General features: G+C 47.4%; 1 non-coding gene across 1 annotated transcript; it reads left to right on the top strand.

The window, feature by feature from the left end:
- Positions 1 to 1,284: 1,284 nt before the first annotated feature.
- Positions 1,285 to 1,364, top strand: LOC144242131 (small nucleolar RNA U2-19). Its single transcript, XR_013338302.1, has one exon. It is a non-coding gene; the product is annotated as a small nucleolar RNA U2-19 (small nucleolar RNA).
- Positions 1,365 to 9,095: the final 7,731 nt, after the last annotated feature.

Genomic DNA, 9,095 nt, shown 5'->3' with positions numbered 1-9,095 from the left:
GCTTAGTCGGTTAAGCGTCCGACTTTCGCTTAGGTCATGATCTCGCGGTTCGTGGGTTCGAGCCCCGCGTCGGGCTCTGTGCTGACCCAGCTCAGAGCCTGGAGCCTGTTTCGGAGTCTGTGTCTCCCTCTCTCTCTGACCCTCCCCTGCTCACCCTGTCTCTCTCTCTCTCTCTCCTAGAAATAAATAAAAACATTAAAAAAAAAAAGAAAGAAATCTAGGTTGATAGTACCTTGTTTACTCACAACCTAAAAAATTGTATCCTATTGTCTTCTGGCTGTATGGTCTCTGACAATAAGGCTGAAGGCTGTGATAATTTTATCTTTGTCTGTGTGTCTGTCATGTCCCTCTCCCCCTCCAGCTTCTTTTAAGATCTTATTGTCACAGACTTTCAGCAATTTGATTATAATGGACCTTGCTTTCATTTGGTGGTGAGCGTTGAGATTCTTGGATCTTTGGGTTCCTAGTTTTTGGCAAATTTGGAAAATGTTGAGTCCCTATTTTTTCAGTTTTCCCTCTCTTTCTGGATTTCTACTACAAGAGTGTTAGAGTACTTGACGTCCTGTCATAGGTCATGAATTCTCTTATGTTCTCAGTGCGCTTCTTTTTTGCCCCGCTCTGTGCTTCCTTTCAGATATATTCTGCTAATAGGTCCTCATATAGCTTCAAGTCTACTGCTCTCTTTTTCCGCAATGTCTAATATGCTGCTAATCCTATCTATTCAAAACACATTTAGATTTTACATGTTTCATCTCTTCAGTTTGTCATTGTTTCTTTGAAGCAATGCTTCTCTGAAGATTTATCTCTGTTTTTAATTTTTAGCAATTTAACGACAATGTGCCTAAGTATGGTTTTCTTGTTAATTACCCTATTTAGCTTGATTCTTATGTCAAGTATAGAAAATTTTTGGCTAGTAATATTATTTCTGCCCCATTATCTCTCCTCTTCTCCTTTTTGGCCTCCAGAAACAGATGTTAGACATTTTATTGTGTTGCATGTAGCCATAGTGTTATTTTCTGTGTTCTCTGTCTTTTTATTTTTTCTGTCTGTGCTTCAATCTAGGTATTTCCTCCTGAATTCTTTTCCGGTTCCCTAATTCTTACTTCTGCTCCATCTATGCTGCCTGTAGAGTTGTGTAATAAATTCTTAATTTTGGTTATTGTATTTTTTCCATTCTAAGATTCCATTTAATTCTTTATTGTTCATCAATCCCCCTTCTTTTCTGAAACTCTACCACTTTTTATCTATTTTGTTATACAGTATAATCTTAGTCCTTTTCAAACCGTGTCTTGATGGAAACAGCCAAATTTGAGCCTCAGAAGACCTTTCAGTCTACCCAACGCATGATCTCTGTGGTTTTGAGAAGCGAACGTACAAAGTAATTTAAAACAATAAGGTTATGTCTGTGGGGTGTGCGTATGCGCGCGCGCGCATGTGCTTATTAAGATGACAGTGGATAACGGAGTACTTGCTGATGGAGGAATGAGATTGGGTGGAGGGAGATGGGTGTATATAAAGGCGAATCAATTCTGAGCAAGGATGAAGAGATTTTACAACTGGGGCACCAGGCTGTCTCAGTTGATGGAGCATGTGACTCTTGATCTTGAGGCTGTGAGTTCGAGCCCCGGGTGTAGCGATTACTTAAAATTAAAATCTTGAAAAAATAAAAATGACCTTCGTAACTATGAAGGTTTCTACGTTTAATCTGAGCTTAAAATTGGAAAGAAAAAAACCTGGATCTCTTGTGAGGTTGTATTTTATATGATCTGATTTTCTCTTAGATTTTAGGCATTAGTTCAGTTTCTTTGCATAAAATGATAATTACTTTTATGTAATGTCAAGCAATCTCAAATTTATAGCATGGTCCCAAATATAATACAAAAACCCATTTTCCTGACTCACCTGAGGTATGTTGCCACCATCCCCCAGACACTTCAACGCACGATTCCTACGAACAAAGACACCCTCCTCGATAACCACAATACCGCCATCAAAATCAGGAACTTGACATTGGAACATGACTCCCGTCTAATCCACACCTTCCATTCACGTTTCACCAGTGATTCCAATAACGCCCTTGCAGCAAAACAATCTCGTATGGAATCACATGTTACACTTGGCTCTCAGATACCTCTAGTCTCCTTCAAGTTTGGAACAGTGTTTCCGTCTCTTCTTAACTTCGAGGACACTCTTATAGATGGTAGGTCAGTTATTTTGTAGATGGTCTCTTAAGTTGGACGTGTCCAACCTTTCCTCATGACTAGATTCCATTTGTGCCTTTTATGTAGGAATGTCACAGAAGTGATGCTATCTCTCTCTCTCGTTGCATCCTATTGGGTAGTGCATGATTGTAATTAATCCTATTACTCTGCTGTTCATTTTGGCTGCTTGATTCAATTGGCATCTTCCAGCCTTCTCCACTGTCACGTTAACCCTTTCCCTTTGCAGTTTGATAAATATTTTGTGGGATAGCACTTTAAGAGCACATCAATATCCCCCTTCCTCAACATACTGAATGAATATGAAAATACTCATATTTTCACTTCAGTATATCGGTGTTGAGTCATGGATTCCCATTTTATTCAGTAAGTTATAATCTATTAGTATCATTTTATTTATGTTGATGCTCAGAATAATGAGATCCAGCCCACGGAAGCCCCTTTCAGCTGGCTTCTGTATTCCTTCGACATGTCTCCATCATTCTTTGAATACTTATTTTTAGAACAGCTTTATTGAGTATAATTCACATACCATACAATTCACCCATTTAAAGTGTACAATTCAGTGGTTTTTGGTACGTTCACAAATGTGTGCCACCGGTGCCGCAGTCAATTTTAGAACAGTTTCATTGTCCCCAAAGTAAACCTTGTAATCTCTGGCTACCATCATCGAGTGCTCCCGTCCCAACTTCAGCCCGAGGCAACCACTAATCTACTTCCCGTCTCTATACATCTCCCTATTCTGGGATTTCATATGAACGAATCATATAATACGTGGTGTTTTCTGGATTTTTCCCACTTAGCATAATGCTTTCAAGGCTCATCCAAGGTGTAGCATATATAATTACAAGAGAACCTCGGATTGCGAGTAACTTGTTCTGCAAGTGTTTCACAAGACGAGCAAGCATTTCCAATACATTTTAACTTGATAAACGAGCCATGTCTTGCACTAGGAGTGATACGTGACACCAAATATCACAACTGAGCCAGTGATTTCTCTCTCTCTCTCTCTCTCTCTGTGGGATTGTGGGCGATCATCTCCCACACTCGGATGCTCAGTCTCAGGCCCAAGTGACCATCGACAAGTTGATGGAGCTGCATCACAAGCGAGCAGCAGCAAGACGCTACGGAGGACGGCAGAGGAGGAGGGGGAAAGGTAGAGGAATCCCTCACTTCAAATGAGATTAGGGAGATGTGTAAAACGGGGGAAACGGTGCAAAATTCTGTAGAAAAGCACCACCCGAATAAGGCTGTAACAGTGTGAGCGATGGATTTGTTTAACAACAATGCAATGTCACGTTTCTGTGAAATCCTCAAAAGGAGGCAAAAGCAAGTGTCATTGGATAGTTTCCTTGTTAAAGGTGCAGGAAAAGAAAAAGATCCATTGAGCCAATAGATAGCAGTGATTCCATTAGTGAGAGTGAAAGTCGTCCTACACAATAACCCTCCTTTCTCTTGTCTCCACCAGCCACAAAAGTTTTCAAAGGAAAGTGCAGGTTGGTTTGTTGATTTTTCTTTATATTTTGTATTTACTGTATTGTCTTGTATTATATTACAGTATTGTAATCATTTTTATATGAACATCTTGTGGTCGTGGAATGAATCATCTCAGTTTCCATTACTTCTTACAGGGAAATTGACCTTGATAAACAAATGCTTTGGATTGCATGCATGTTTCCAGAACTATTTATGCTCACAGACCAAGGTTTAGTGTACTTCTTTCCTCTTTATGGTTGAATTATACACCATTTTATGGATATAGCATGTTTTGTTTGTTTTCATCAAACAAAACATGAGCATTTTGAGTTGTTTCCACCTTTTGACGATTACGAACAATGTCGCTATAAATCTTCCGGCACAAGTCTTTGTGTGGATACCTGTTTTTATTTCTCTTGGGGTTACGCTTAGAAATAGAATTGCTGGGTCATATGGTAACTTTATTTAATCATTTCTGAGTATTTTCTGGCACAAGATGATTCAGGCTTGTCTTGTACTTTCCCTGTCCCAGCCCTGTAATCAGTCATTTCTCCAAAAAGTTCTGGTTTATTCTGGTGGACGATGGCATTTAGAAATCAAGACTCTAGGGGAGCCTGGGTGGCTCAGTCGGTTAAGTGTCTGACTTCAGCTCAGGTCTTGGTCTCATGGTTTGTGAGTTCAAACCCTACCTCAGACTCTGCACAGAGCCTGAAACCTACTTTAGATTCTGTGTCTCCCTCTCTCTCTGCCCCTCCCTGCTCGTGCTCTGTCTCTGTCTCTCAAAAATAAGTAGACACTAAAAAAATGTTTTTAAATAAAAGAAATCAAGACTTTAGCATAGCATAACATACAGAGTTATCAAATCACAGTGTTATAGCCCTAAAACTAATGTTAACATGGTGTGTCAACTACACTTCAATTTAAAAAAGAAAAGAAATGAAATGAAAAGAAAAGGAAAAGGAAAGGAAAGGAAAGGAAAGAAAAAAAGAAAAGAAAAGAAAAGAAAAGAAAAGAAAAGAAAAGAAAAGAAAAGAAAAGAAAAGAAAAGAAAAGAAAAGAAAAGAAAAGAAAAGAAAAAAGAAAAGGGGCACCTGGGTGGCTTAGTCTGTTAAGCGCCCGACTCCCGACTCCTGATACAGGCTCAGGTCATATTTTCATGGTTCAATCCTTGAGATTGAGCCCCAGGTCAGGCTCAGTGCTGACAGTGTGGAGCCTGCTTGGGATTCTCTCTCTCCTTCTTCCTCTACCCCTCCTCCCTTGCTCTCTCTCTCTCTCTCTCTCTCAAAATAAATAAACATTGAAAAGAAAGAAAGAAATCAAGGCGTGGGTGCTAGCTATGTTCATTATCATTAAGATGTCACAGCTCCCCAAACCCTCTCAGTGGGTGAAGCTAGGAAATATATGCATATCTGTACATAAAGGTACAGACCTTGACGCCTGCACACAGTATAAACACCTATAGACACACTTACATCAACAATTATTTCTGTATCTATTTATTTTGAAAATCACAAGTTCTCACCAATTCCTCCAATTCCACCCAACACCGTAGGGTGCATTCTAGTTTCTTCTTCCCTTCCATATTTGTAACGTCCTTTACCAACACTGAGGAACCTGCTTCATCCCCTCCACGTATGTACTTACTGGAGTGGTCCCCATGTGGGTAGCCATGGCCTCATTGATACTGTCTCCCATGCAGAACCTTCCTCAGCCCTCCTGGGCTCCAACACCTGCCTCAGGCCACCCCCATGACCCCTTCCCCCACATGGATGTGTTCTTCACCCCTGCAGGCTCTGACATCCAGGGCTCCGGATGCTCTGCCTCTCCCCAGCCCATGCCTGCAGATGCCTTCCTCACCCCCCATAGACTCCACGTACCAGTGCTTGGCCACTATGTTGGTCAAATGCCCCCTTCACGGCCTCAGGGTCCAACCACTCTCCCTCACTGAGCTGGCTCCATGTGGATATCTTCCTTATCTTGTATGGGCTTCGACATCCCACACCAGAACCTTCCTCCTTGGATGCCCTCCTTTTTCTGCTCGGGAGCTGACATTCAGGAGAGGCCCTCTGCTTGCATGATTGAGATTTGACCCTCTTCTCTCTCTCTCTCTCTCTCTCTCCCTCTCTCTCTCTCTCTCTCTCTGCAGTCCCACCCCCAAACACTGCCTGCCTTGCTCTGGCTGTCCCCCCAAGCTGGGATGCCCTCCTTACTTCACTTGAGTTCCAAAACCATTGCTGGACCACTGCCTTGCACCCCTACCTGATCCCGTGCTGAGGGACATTGACCTTGGTCCACTCATCTAAAGGCTTCTGGACGGAACTCTGCTTAAAGGGAAGGGAATAGGGGCGCCTGGGTGGCTCAGTCGGTTAAGCATCTGACTTCAGCTCAGGTCATGATCTCGCGGTTTGTGAGTTTGAGCCCCGCATCGGGCTCTGTGCTGACAGCTCCGAGCTTGGAGCCTGCTTCAAATTCTGTGTCTCCTCCTCTCTCTGCATCTCCCCTGCTCATGCTCTGTCTCTCACTGTCAATAATAAATAAATGTTAAAACAAAAATAAAGGGAGGGGAAGAGAAGGGAAGAGGAAAAGAAAGAGGGGGGCAAGGAGGAGGAAGAAAGATGCCTGGCAATTTTTTTAAATTGAAAGGTGGACATTGTGTGTGACAGGTTATGGGGGTCTGGTTGATGTCCTCTTATCCACAGAGAACTTCACTTCCTTCTACACGCAGAGTCCCTTCCAGGGTTCCCACGGTGAACCAGATTGGAGGGGGTTGAAGAGTGAGCTCAATGGCGGGGAAGAGAGCCCTTATAAGAAGTGTGCTGGGGGCAGCGGGGGGGTGCCTGGGTGGCTCAGTCGGTTAAGCATCTGATTTTGGCTCAGGTCATGATCTCGCGGTGTGTGAGTTCGAGCTCTGCATCGGGCTCTGTGCTGACAGCTAACTCAGAGCCCGGAGACTGTTTCAGATTCTGTGTTTCCCTCTCTCTCTGCCCCTCCCCTGCTCATGCTGTCTCTCTCTCTCTCAGAAATTAAAAAAAAAAAAAAGAAAAGAAAAGAAAAGTGTGCTGGGAAGGGAAGAGAGAGCCAGGAAGGTGATGTGGGGGTTCGGGAGTGCAGGGTGGTGAGAGCCACCAGCAGGCACATGTGGGCAGGTGGGAAGGAGGCTGGGCCACAGGAGGTGAACCGGGGCAGGGGTGGAGGGTCCTGAGCCCGGGGAGGCGGGCTTTGGCCAGGATGGGGTACCAAGCACCTCTAGGGTAAGGAGAGGAAATGCTAGCTCAGGCCTGCCAGGTGTGCGGGACTTTGGCTGGGTCACTGCCTGCACCTCTGCGCATCTCCATGCGTCTGTTTCCTGGAGTGGCTGAGGCAAGGTCACTGCAGAGAAAGGTGGCCGAGGCTGGGGGAAGGAGGGAGAGGGAACCGACGCATTGGGGGGGATAGCCACTTGGGGTGGGGAGGGGTCAGTGAGGGAGGGGAGTGTGGTGGTAGGGGGAGCTCCAGGAGGGGAAGGGCCTGGGTGGGGGCGTTCTTCATGGAAGGGGGCTTGGAGGTCTCTGCCTGGACAGGAAGCACCTGAAAGCGGTGACTGTCCCTTCCCCTCTGATAATGGTCCCAGCGCAGAGCCTCCTTGTANGCGGAGGTGGGGGTGGGGTGGGGAGGGGAAGCAAGAATGTGAGCCCCCGACTTTCTGCTTCACAGTGGGTGTGGGGAAGTGAGGGTCCCTTCCCTCTGCCTCCCTCCCCTCCGCAGTTAGGCCTTTTGCCCCTGTGATACTGGGGCAGACCAGTGTTCTGGGTAGGACGTGGGAATGGGGGTAGGGAAGGGGCTGGGGGCTTTCTCTCCCCCTCCCTCCATTCACCATGGGTCAGGCAGGGAGGGGGGACCAGCAGCCCCAAGCTGGATTTGTTTCTCATTTTGCTCTTGGCTCTTCTGGGGGAAAAATCGAAGCATTCCCCTCTGTACGGCGGAGGGGAGCGTGGCTGGGAGGTTATGCTGGCGGGGAAGTTGAGGGGCAGGCGGGGCCTGGCGGGGAGAGACCGTCCCCCCTTCCCAGCCCCCTCTGCTTCTACGTGGCTCTCGAGGCCCAGGCTTGAGTCCTGCAAGGCTGAGGTGGAGGGGGCGGGGCCTGGGAGGAGGCCAGCCCTGGCTGGGGTTCCGCCTCAGGCCCATAGCACCCTCTGCCTGGCTTGTCTCCAAAACAGCCTCCAAAGGGTGACTTGAAGTCCCCTTGGTGTCCTAGAAGGAACCGAGTCACGCTAGGCCAAGGCTTTCTCCTAAGGGGGGAGGCAAGCTGTGTGCTCAGAGTGTCCCCCGGGCAACCACTGGTCCCTTCCTGAAGCCCTGAGGACATGGGAAGCCACTCTGTGCATTATCTGTGCCACCTTCACAGCCACCATAAGCAGCAGTAGCTGTCCCCATTTCACAGGGGAGGAAACTGAGGCTCTGAGACATCAAGGCTTGCAGAGCCTCCAAGGGGCAGGGGCAGGATTTGAACCCAGTTGTGTCTGGCTCACTGGATGATGTTCTTTCCTGGAAACACTGGCAAACCTTCCTCCCCGGGGCCCAGAGCCCCCTGAACGGCTCTTGGTGAGCTGCCCAGGAGGGAGAGAACCTTCAGGAACCCCAGAGGTGCTTTGAGTCATGGCCCTGCCTCGGGCCTGTCCCGCAGTCTCTCCCACTGTCCCCAGCAGAGAGGAACCTGGGGAGATCTCCCACTCCCCTCATGTGGAGCTAGCACCTCCCACCCCCTTCCAGTTTTCCAGCCGCTCCAGTCCCTCACCCAGGCCCCCTTTCCAGCCTGATGGAAAGAGGAGCCCAGAGAGGAGCCCAACCACTTTCCTTCTGGAATCTGCTGCCTCGGCTTTCGGATGAAGAAACCATCTGGAGTGTATTACGGGCGGTGGAGAAAGCCGAGAGCAGGAAAATGTGAGTTGGCCCCCGGGGCTCCCGTCTACAGGAAGAAGGAGCTCAGCGCTCTTCAGAGGATGTATCAGCAGCTGCCCCCACTCCCCCAGTCCCTGGAGGGGGCAGATAAGAGATGTGCTGGGGAGAAGGTGGCCTGGGGAGGACAGCGCCCAGGCCCTCCCCCTCCGAACATCTCTGTGGATCCGTGTTTGAACCCGCTTCTCTTGCCTACCCTCCCATTTTACAGATGAAACTGAGGTCCAGAGAGGGCTAGTAATGTCCCCAGGGTCACACAGCAAGTCATGAGGAATAAGATCAGAGCGAGAGCCCTTCCGCCTCTGTGCACCTGTCCACAGACTGGACGCCCCCAGGGTTGGGGTTGGGGGGCAAAAGTTGGAGCCAAAAGGCAGGCATGATTTTTCTCTCCCTCAGTTTCCAATGAGGGCAGTGAAGGGGCAAAGGCCGATGAGAACAGGAAGGAATAGCCTTCGCTGTTTCGGG

This window comes from Crocuta crocuta, unplaced genomic scaffold, assembly GCF_008692635.1.
Source record: "Crocuta crocuta isolate KB4526 unplaced genomic scaffold, BGI_CrCroc_1.0 scaffold352, whole genome shotgun sequence".
Taxonomy (NCBI): Eukaryota; Metazoa; Chordata; class Mammalia; order Carnivora; family Hyaenidae; genus Crocuta; species Crocuta crocuta.
The sequence above is the reverse complement of the archived record's forward strand: the minus strand, read 5'-3'. Positions and strand labels throughout refer to the sequence as shown.